General features: G+C 34.5%; 1 long non-coding RNA gene across 6 annotated transcripts; it reads right to left on the bottom strand.

Moving 5' to 3' along the window:
• Positions 1-2,242: 2,242 nt before the first annotated feature.
• Positions 2,243-10,417, bottom strand: LOC145074044 (uncharacterized). Of its 6 annotated transcripts, none has more exons than XR_013691663.1 (4): positions 10,058-10,370; positions 9,825-9,954; positions 3,045-3,222; positions 2,243-2,721 (listed from the first exon to the last, which is right to left on the bottom strand). It is a non-coding gene; the product is annotated as an uncharacterized LOC145074044 (long non-coding RNA). The 6 variants fall into 6 exon arrangements; XR_013691662.1 differs by lacking the exons at positions 2,243-2,721; positions 3,045-3,222 and adding exons at positions 4,776-5,315; positions 7,448-7,538 and having other exon boundaries at positions 10,058-10,365; XR_013691665.1 differs by lacking the exon at positions 3,045-3,222 and having other exon boundaries at positions 10,058-10,345.

Here is a 10,417-nt window from a genome sequence, read left to right as displayed (position 1 = left end):
CAGATTTTTGAGTCGTTGGATAACATAAGAGACAATGCAAGGTGAATTCATCTGAAAAGTTGAATTCATAATAACTTCATTTCAGAAACTAATAAAGAAAGAAAGTTTAAGATGAATTCATAATTAGTTCCTTGTATCTTAAAGAATGTCATATGCCACTTTTCTCCTTGTTCTCTAGATCAAAAGTAGATGAGCCCTTTTTAACCAAAATATGTGTATAAAGTACATACATTGTGCAAGATAATCCAACCAATCATGTTAAGAGACACATAAATAAAATTTTATTACATGCCAATGCTTTTTAACAGACTACAAGTCACTTAATATTCCTATCAATTATAGCAGTGCACTGTTATTTTAGGGTATAAAGGAAAAATGGGGGTTAACTTGCATCTGTTGAAGATGAAAAGGATTCAGGAAAAAAAAATTACTTAGGACTTATTAAGTATGCTAAATGTTTATTAACTTTTGGTAGTTAACAAATTAATTGCATCTGGTTATGTGGTATGTGTGTGTATGATAACATAATAATTTTTTTGAAGGGCCGACATTTTTTGCAATCAAAACACTCAAAAATAGTTATAAGTTTGTCAATTAAAATTTTTATAAGTTTTTCTTACTGTTTCTTTTCAACTAAATATTGACAGGAACGCTTACTGTAAATTATAGCTATTTTTATTAGATAGAAAAGATTAAAATCAATAAAAAACCTAAATATAATGTTGCACAGTTTGGATAGAACAGAAACATATATTATGCATGAAAAAGCATAACACAAACACCAAATCTTAAACATGAAAACAACAATCCAACACCTAAAATACTTTAGTAGCAATACAGCAACAAAAAACAAAAAGATGATAACAAATCCAGAAAAAGCTTTGTACACTCATTCAAAGTACCGGCTGTTTGAATTTAAACCTCAGATATTAATTGGTTATGGCGGGAACAATTTTAAGATAGGTTAAAATGATGACAGGTGGCGAAACGGAGATTAGAAAAGAGACATGTGGCAAGGTTAGGATTTGTTTATTATAAGAAAGATAGATTATAATTGACCTTTAGAAAAGAACGCTTCTCAAGCATTCAATAACATCTCTGACCATGATGTCATAACCTTGATGTTTCTCTTTGTATTTCTTTTTCGATTCCCATATCTATAACTAGTAGGGATAAGCATAGGCGGGTACCCGCCTCATTTGGCGAGAACCAGAACCGGCGGTTCCTAGAAAGTTAGAACCGGAACCGGAACCGGAACCACTCTAGGCAGTTCTTAAATGTTTGGAACCAGTCCCGGAACCGGCGGTTCCGGGAGCGGGTAACCCGGCCGCATTAATTTTGTTAACTTTTTTCAACAAAACCGCAATTTAGTTCAATCCAAATCAAATCAATTCGGACCAAAGACGGACAAAATAGACCAATATATTCTAAACCGGTCTAAATAACACACATTTATAGGAAATTATATATATAAACCGGTTCCATCGGGTACCCAGCTGGTAGCGGTTCCGAAAAAACGAGAACCAGAACCGAAACCGTAGTTTCGAGGCGGTTCCGGTTCCAAAAACGGGTACCCGGTTCCGATGCTCATCCCTAATAACTAGGGGTGTAAATGAGCCGAATTAAGCCCGAACATAACCAAATTCAGCTTGAGCTTGTTTATATTTATCTGGGATTGAGCTTGGCTTGTGAGAAAAATAACAAACTCAAGCTCGGCTCATCTCGGGCTCGTTTTGTTTGTTATGCGAGCCTAAACGAGACTAGGCTCGATTCGAGTTCGTTTATGGTTTTTGCATTGTTGTCAAAATCGCAATCCTGATCATATGATTGTACCATCCTAGGTATGAAAAACGATCCAGATCATATTTGGGGTAGAATCGAGATCCGATCCGATCCTACCTTCCTTTGATTTTTTTTTTTTGCAAATGAAATTTTTTTACCACTTTATGTTTTTTACCCTTTATCAATCTACCATTTATCATTTTTTATTGTGACTTATGACTAATATTTTGAAGTTTTTATAACTTTTGAGTGAAAAATTAAATGTTTGAGATATTTTACATGATTAAGGGGCTGTTTGACAGGATCTGAATTTTTAAGAGGGTCTGAACTTTTAACATGCTGTTTGGTTAGAAACCTTTGAATTGTAATCTGAATGATAAAAAATAATCATTTTACCCTTCTATAGTTCTATGTTGTGCTAAATGATAAATGCATAATTGATAAAAATTACAAGTGATCATACAATAACCAAATTAAACATAAGTTCTTTCAAAAGATACATACAATAGCCAAATAAAAAAATACTTCTTTCAATCCATGGTGCAACTAGTGAACCAAAGACCTATTTTTTGCACGCTTAAGAAACAACCATACAATTTATCACTCTTTTATCAACAAAAAATTAACCAAAACTTTTCAGCACAAATCAATAGAAATCATCAATTTCAGCAAGAAATCACCCATTAGCAAAAGATACACAAGTCAATAATCAAAGTTCATAACACACGTCTATTGGAATCGTTGAATTAAAAGTTTGGAGAACATACATAAATTATACGTAATCTTGATTAAGCAAATAAAAATTCGATTCGATTATTAAAATCTCTGTAAAGCATGAGTCACATAGAGGGTAAAAAGTTTTTGAGAAAAGGAAAAACTCCAATGGTTGAATCTATACACATACCTCATTGTCGTTAACTGTTGCTGCCTTAAACTTCACTTTTGCGTAGACATAAAACAGAGTATAAACTATCAATTTCATCAATCGTATTCAACATAAAGACAAAAAAAAAAAAAAAAACTAAACCAATTTCAAGCATATCAAACAATTTTATGATTTATCAAACATCAGATTTCAAGCATATCAAACAATAACATCATATTATAGATTTCAACCACATTTAAGGGTTTGATTTCATCGTGACTTGCAGATAAAATATACAAACCTTCTGATTATGCAGAGAAAAGATTACATAGCAGGAGAACGATTACATAGAGAAAAGATTACATATAAGGAGAAAGAGAGAAGATTGAAAGTTTACCTGCAGAAGTCGTCGAATGTGCAGCTGTCGGAGAGGACGCCGACGACGGGAGGCGGAGAGGAAGCCGACGATTGCAATGACGGGGAGGGAACACAATTTCTCAGCGGATCGGGAGGGAGGTTCTGGTGTGCGGAGATGAGAAAGAAAAAAAGTGGAGGCATGAAAGAAAGAGCGAGACCTAGGAGAGGGAGGGCAGCGCGGTCATTTTTTGTTTTCAGATGCGGGTTGATCTCTTATTTTTTAAGAGGCATTTTTTAGATTCAGAGGTTTTTATTAAGAGGGTACCAAACGACTCACATCTGATTTTTTAAGAGATGACCTCTTAATTTTTCAATTAAGAGGTAAGCAAACGGGGCCTAAATATTATAAATTAAAATTATATTTTATTTTGTGGAATCTTAGGATCTCGATCCCGATCTTGACAACCTTGGGTTTTTGAGCTCATTTGACTGTTTATCATATATTCAAGTGAATAATCCAACATCAAAACATACATTCATACATTCCACAGGTTTAATGTCTTTAAACAAATCTTTCCTTGATGCAACTTCACTACTCGATACAAAATATTGGATAGCTAATGTAAAGGTATGCTTTGAAAATAGAATTGGAAAAAAAAAGAAAGAAGTAAATGAGCTGATTAAAAGATATTAAAAAAGCTTTACTTAATTAGGCTTGCGAGCCTAATCGAACTCAGTAACAGAAGCTTAGGCCCGAGCTTGTTTAATAAATGAGCCTTATCTTAAACTCGAGGGCTCACTTACACCCCTATTTTGGCTTCACAGGATGCTATAAAAAAAGTCAAAAAGAAGCATCTAGAATAACAATATAATTAGAATTACCTTTCATCTGCAGTGCAACGACAATGCTCTCAAGCATATAGCCATTTTCTTTGATGTATGGAATTAAAATCTTGGCCAAGGATCCAAAACTTTCCTCCTAGTCATGCGGATAGCGTCAAAAAGAAAACAGTAAACGGGGTGTACTCAAATCAGGTGGTTTTAAGGTTTAGCCGGGTACATGGGGCGTACACAAGTGTACACGCAACGTACTAGTGAAAAGGGTAGTACACGGGGCGTACCTCGTCGTACACTGGGTGTACTTTTAGGATGGTCACGGGGTGCTCTACGGAGTATGCTGGGCATACTCAAATCAGACCAAAACCTTATTTTAGGGTCTTGAACCCTATTTAAGCCTTCGACTTTATGGATCAAGTCACTTATATTTAGCTATTTTGAGGTTTTGGACGTCTTGGCTTAAAGGATTAAGAGTTGGTCAAACAGGAGTACACTGGGCGTACAAGCCTGTATGTGCACGTACAAGCTCTTAAGCCAATACACTTAGCATACAAGCTAAGTACGCCCTGCGTACTCAGCAAAGTGGGATTTCGGTATTTGGGCTTCGGTTTGGGCCATCTTTTGGGCTTTGTTGTTTTGAGCAATGTTGGACCATCAGATTTTAGGTTGATATCTATTTGTGGAGGCCCACTATGGATTTGGGCCCAATTTGGAAAATTCGGCTATGGATTAGGCCTTGGATAGTTTTTGGTATTTGGGCCTTGTGGATTATTAGGTTTTAGCTTAAGTCTTGGTCAAAAAGTAGGTGAGGAGTAAATTGGTCATTTACCCTGGTAATCGATTTATGGGTATGGATGAGGACCCAAATGTTGATTAGGTGCTGTTTTGATAGCTCAGGGATCGGTCAGCCTGCAGCCAGAGATTATCTGCGAGATTCAACAGTGCGAGGTGAGTCTCCTAACTAAATTTAGTGGGTTGAAGGCACCAATGTTGGCCCATGTTTATGCTATGTTAGTATACTAGCTGTCTGCGTGACTCTTGCATGTATTATGTGTTTATCGGGCGGGGCTCGCTACCGGACGGGGTCTGATGCCGCGCGAGGCCTAATGACAAGGCAAGGACCATTACGTGCTTATTTGTATGTATGGTATGAGGTATCTTGGGAAACTCATTAAGCTTTGTGCTCGGGATAATTACAGAGCACACACCGCATGTTTCCGTATTTTGTGATTTAATGATGTTTTTGCTATATCTTGACTACCTTGGTTTTATGGAAATGATATGTATTACTGATTTATTAATCCAAAAACGGAAATTTTATGTCACTATTTATGGGACGCTTCATCGGGCCCCATAACCATCACGACAGACCCGATACAGTACTCCAACTGTTTTACATCACAAGTAGATGCATTTGACATAAGCCCAAGAATCTTCATAAATATCTTGTCAATGTATATAAAAGATTTTAACGCTACATATCAGAAATACAAACAAAGATTAGTAACAGGCGCTTAATGATGCATATATAAGGTTAAAGTATTTGAAGCCCTTGTAGTAGCCTCACATGTCAAAAAAGCTAAAAGCACATATAAAATAATATAATCATATAACTAATTATATCAACAAAAAATATATCATATATACCTGTTATAGACTCAATGACTATGGAATAAACACTTTTCCATTAGTTTAATATCTTCATAGTCTTTACGAATGTATGTTCGGAATCAGATTCAATGAATGCAAGTACCTCCTCCGTTATATCTAAAATATATACCGTTGAAAACTTGGCAGTTATACATTTTTGTAATTTTAATATGACTTCCTGCATATTTTCAAGTTTTGTTAAACAAGGGATGAAAATTTTCAATAAATCCAACACGTGAAGAGCCTTCAAATTTTCTTTAACAATAGAATGACTTAAAGACCTTCAAAACACAATCTTAAGCATATTTTCTAACATGCATATTAAGTTTTAACCTTATGAAAGGCAGTAGGCATTCTATAGAAATTTCATCCTTTTATGTTTTATGGGAAAAAAAAATAAGCAATCTACTATTACAACCATTGATTATTGTCACAAATTCACAATATAGCAAAGAGACAATATACATTTTGATGTTTATTATCTACTGAATATTTGATAAACGTCTGGAAACCTAATTTAACAGTCCTTAATCTCCCAAATCACAAAACTCTAGCAACACCCTCAAACACTCGACCAGTCTTAAAACCCTCAAACTCACAATCAAAATCTGCAAACACTTAACCACAATCTTCGCGGCCTCATCCGTCTTGGACATGGATATATACTTACTTATAAAAAACCGAAGTCAACACAAACGCCAAAAACGACGACATCCTAGACATTGCATCGGCATTAAAGGTGTTGCATTAGAGATGGTATGAGAGCACGAGGAATCATAAAGGGCATCAATGATGTTAACGAAGTAATTGAGGGGAGTAACGGGCAACAATTTAGATTTATCCTGATGTATGATAAAATCTAAATCTCTGCCCGCCACTGCCCTGAATTACTTCGTTAACATCACCCCACAATGTCTGAGACGTTGTCGTTTTTGGCGTTTGTATTGACTATGGTGTTGAGAAGTATATATCAATGTCCAAGGCAGCTGAGGTTGCGGAGATTGTGGTTAAGTGTTTGTAGGTTACGATTGTGAGTTTGAGGGTTTTGAAATTGGTTGAGTGTTTGAGGTGTTCCTTGAGTTTTGTGATTTGAGAGATTAGGAGACTGTTAAATTAGGGTTTCAACATTTATCAGGTATTCAATAGATAATAAAGATCAAAAGGTATATCGTCTCTTTGCTATATTATGAACTTGTCACAATAATAAATGGTTATAATAGTTGATTGCTTATCTTTTTCCATAAAACATAGTATGATTAAATTTATGTGAAATGGCTCCTACCTTTCTTTCACAACTATAAGATCATAAGGTTAAGGTTAAGACCTAATGCCAAATATGCAAGTCAGAAATATGCTCAAGATTATGTTTTAAAGGTCTTCAAGTTATTTCGAAATTTTATTGTCAAAGAAAGTGTAACCAAGTTGGTGTTAGATACATTTAAAAACTAGATGTTGGCGGTTGAAAAAGTTGGTTCAACATGAGCAAGATCTACAGATGAATCTAAAGATGATGAAGGATCAAAATAAACACTTGACGACTCTTCACATGTTGGATCTATTGAAAATTTTCATCCCTAGTTTAAGAAAACCCGAAGACATGCAGGACGTCATACTAGAATTACAAAAGTGTATAACTACCAAGTTCTTAACGGTGTATGTTTTACATGTAATGGAGGGGATATTCGCATTCATTGAATCTGAATCCGAACATAGATTCGTAAAGACCATGAAGATATTAAACAAATAGAAAAGTGATTATTCCTCGATCATTGATTTTATAACAAGTAGACATATATATATATATATATATATATATATATATATATATATATAAAATATATTTTTTCTTGATATGATTAGTTATATGATTATATTATTTTGCATGTGCTTTTAGGTCTTTTGACATGTGAGGCTACTGCTGCAATGGCTTCAAATACTTTAAAAGAAATGTTTTACCGTGTACTTTTCAATGAAGTGGTACTTAATGATGAATCCGAGAAATCAAGTATCGTGAGATCCTTATGTGATTCACTTTTAGAGTTCTGACCTATCAAAATGAACATTTTGTGAGTGTTATCTCTTCCTTATATCTCAATGTTGGTATGTCATTTTACTAGTTTTATGCATCATTAAACGTCTATTACCAATCTTTGTTTATATTTTTGATGTGTAGGGTTAAAATCTTTTATCTACATGGGCAAAATATTTATGAAGATTCTTAGGCTTATGTCGAATGCATCTACTTGTGATGTAAAACATCTGGAGCAGTGTGTTAGGTCTGCCGTAATGGTTATCGGGTCTGATGAAATACACGCATTGCGTTATATCTCGGTTGATGCAAATGAGCAAACTTAAATATTTGACCATAGTTGTTAATAGCGACCATAGCGATCATTATAGCAAATAGCGTAGCGTATAGGTATAGAGTTGCTAGTGAGTGTTTAGCAACAAATAGCGAGGTAAATAGCGACATTAGGGTTTTTTTTTCATTTTTTCTCCTTTTTAAAGGATAAATAAAAAAAGAGATAAGGGTTGAAGTTTTGAACATTTTTAGGTAGTTTAAGGTTTGTTTCCTTATTTATTGATTATAAATTTATAATAACTATAGTAGTTGAACATAATAAATATTTTTTATTTTTTTTATGCATATTCGCTATCAATAACTATGTATTTATTAGTCATCTATAAGGGGTATGTAAAACTTTCCTCTATCTGAATCATTCAAAAAGGCATGTATATAACGGTTTTGGATTTTATAATGACATATGTTGTTTTCAAGGTAAAATGATGGCATTAAATAAAAGCAAAGGCAGTCTTTTGCAGGTACTTATTAGTTACTATTTTCTTTTTGATGCTATCCGCATGACTTAAAGGAAAGTTTTGGATCCTTGGCCAAAATTTTAATTCCATACATAAAAAAAAATGGCTTTATGCTTGAGAGCATTGTTGTTGCACTACAGGTATATTTTTTCCTTTTTCTGTACATCTTGTGAAATAAAACATGAACCTATGTTTGAGTTTCCCTAGCAGTGATGGAACTTCCAAAGTCATCAATATGGGAATCGAAAAAGAAAATGAACAAATAAACATTAAGGTTATGGCATCATGGTCAAAGGCGTAATTGAAAGCTTTTACCAAAGTTTTCTTTCAAGTGTCGCTTGAGAAGCGTTCTTTTCTAAAGGTCAATCATAATTTTGTCAATTCACTAAATTTTATTTATTTACTCCATGGTTTCTAACTTCGTATATAATACACATTCATAGGAAACAATTGAATGAGTAGCAAATATCGATGAATTTCCAACATCAAAAGCAATTTTCATTTCATCACTTGAAAAAGTGAAGCCATATGTTTTTGTATATCAATTACCTTCATAGAAAAATGCTAACATGTGTCTGGTGCATGAACTAGCATTAACACTTGTTGCTTATGTTGGAATGGATCCAATAGATTTTATATTCTATTGTATTGAGGATTGTTTTAAGGTTTGTTTTTTTGATATTTTTAGTATTTTTAGAATCATACTGTCAAACCTTATACGTCCTTATTTTTATGTAGGAAGAGAATGATAGCGTATGCCGATCTTTACGTACTCTTGGTGGTAAGGACCACACCATTACTATTAATCTTTTAGATAAAGTGTGTCATTTTTATTTTTGTTTTAAATATTCATGAATCTTTCGAGTTCATGTCTTTGAAATTTGAGCAACTTGTGGATTTATTACTCGATCTGAAGTCCACTATCGATATAACTTCACGTAGATGGCGGTTTTTGTGCTTAAAGACCTTGTTAGTTCACTCACTTGTGGATTTATTACTTGATCTAAAGTCCGTTTGCTTTGATTTTTTGTTTATATCTCGTCGACTTGAATGGCATGACTTCCTAGATCTTTTGATTTTTCCATTAACTTATCAAAGAACTCATTGATGAAGTTGGATATATCGGTTGTATGTCCAACACTGACATATCTAGTGAATCTAAACCTCAAGGCTTTCTACCACCTAGATAGTGGAGCAAGGAAGCAACATACACCAATTGAACAACCGAATTACTAAGACATGTTATTGTACTTCAAAAAGCAACTGCTTTGTTTAAAATTTTATAACTTGATAGTTAATTTAACATAACTCCATTGGCTAGTGGATTTATAATCAAACTGCTTTTAGGGTTAAGATCAATGCATCATCAAAACAATAAATAAAAACGCAGAACCATGTCTGTAATTTGTAAATATCCCCGAGTCACAAACTTAAAATGCAATGCAATTTGTAAATTCCTCAAATCAAAAGAAAAGAATAAGAATCAATTTAAGTGTTCTAGTAAATCAGGTACCTTGTCAAAGGTGAAAACCCTATCGATTTGTTTCCCAGCAATACTCTGTGAAACCGCAACTTCTCTCTGATACTCATTACACGTTACAACCTGAGGCGCGTTGTTCCTTAACTCGTCATCACTAAAAGGCCTAACAAACAATCATATTTCCACACACGAATTAGATTATCAAAAAGGGAATCTCGAAATCAGGAACCAACAAAAGCGAAAATAGAGCATTAGATCCGCAGTACCTGCATCGAAGAAGGACCTGAACATTGACGCCCTTTTCATGGCGACCGGACATCTCTGCAAACAGTCAGTGTGTGTGTGTGTTGTGTGCAAGATGGAGAGATTATTCGATGTCTGCGGTGTGTTTAGTTGGGCAGATGATAGAAAGTTGGAAGGAAATGAGAAGCAGCGGGATCGATCGAGTTTTTGAAATTTTCGAAGGCCACTCTCCTACATTCGGTCTCACTGTTAACGGTTGATGAGGTGCTGATCCAACGATCAATATACGGCCAAGGGTTCAAGATCCGGATCAAGGCAAGGCAAGGCACGGACTTGACGAAATTGCCCTGGTAGTGGTACATGGTTTTTCGAACTTTCCCCTT

The sequence above is a fragment of the Lactuca serriola genome, chromosome 9, assembly GCF_051521515.1.
Source record: "Lactuca serriola cultivar US96UC23 chromosome 9, Lser_US96UC23_V15, whole genome shotgun sequence".
Lineage (NCBI taxonomy): Eukaryota > Viridiplantae > Streptophyta > Magnoliopsida > Asterales > Asteraceae > Lactuca > Lactuca serriola.
This window is presented reverse-complemented; position numbering and strand designations above follow the sequence as displayed.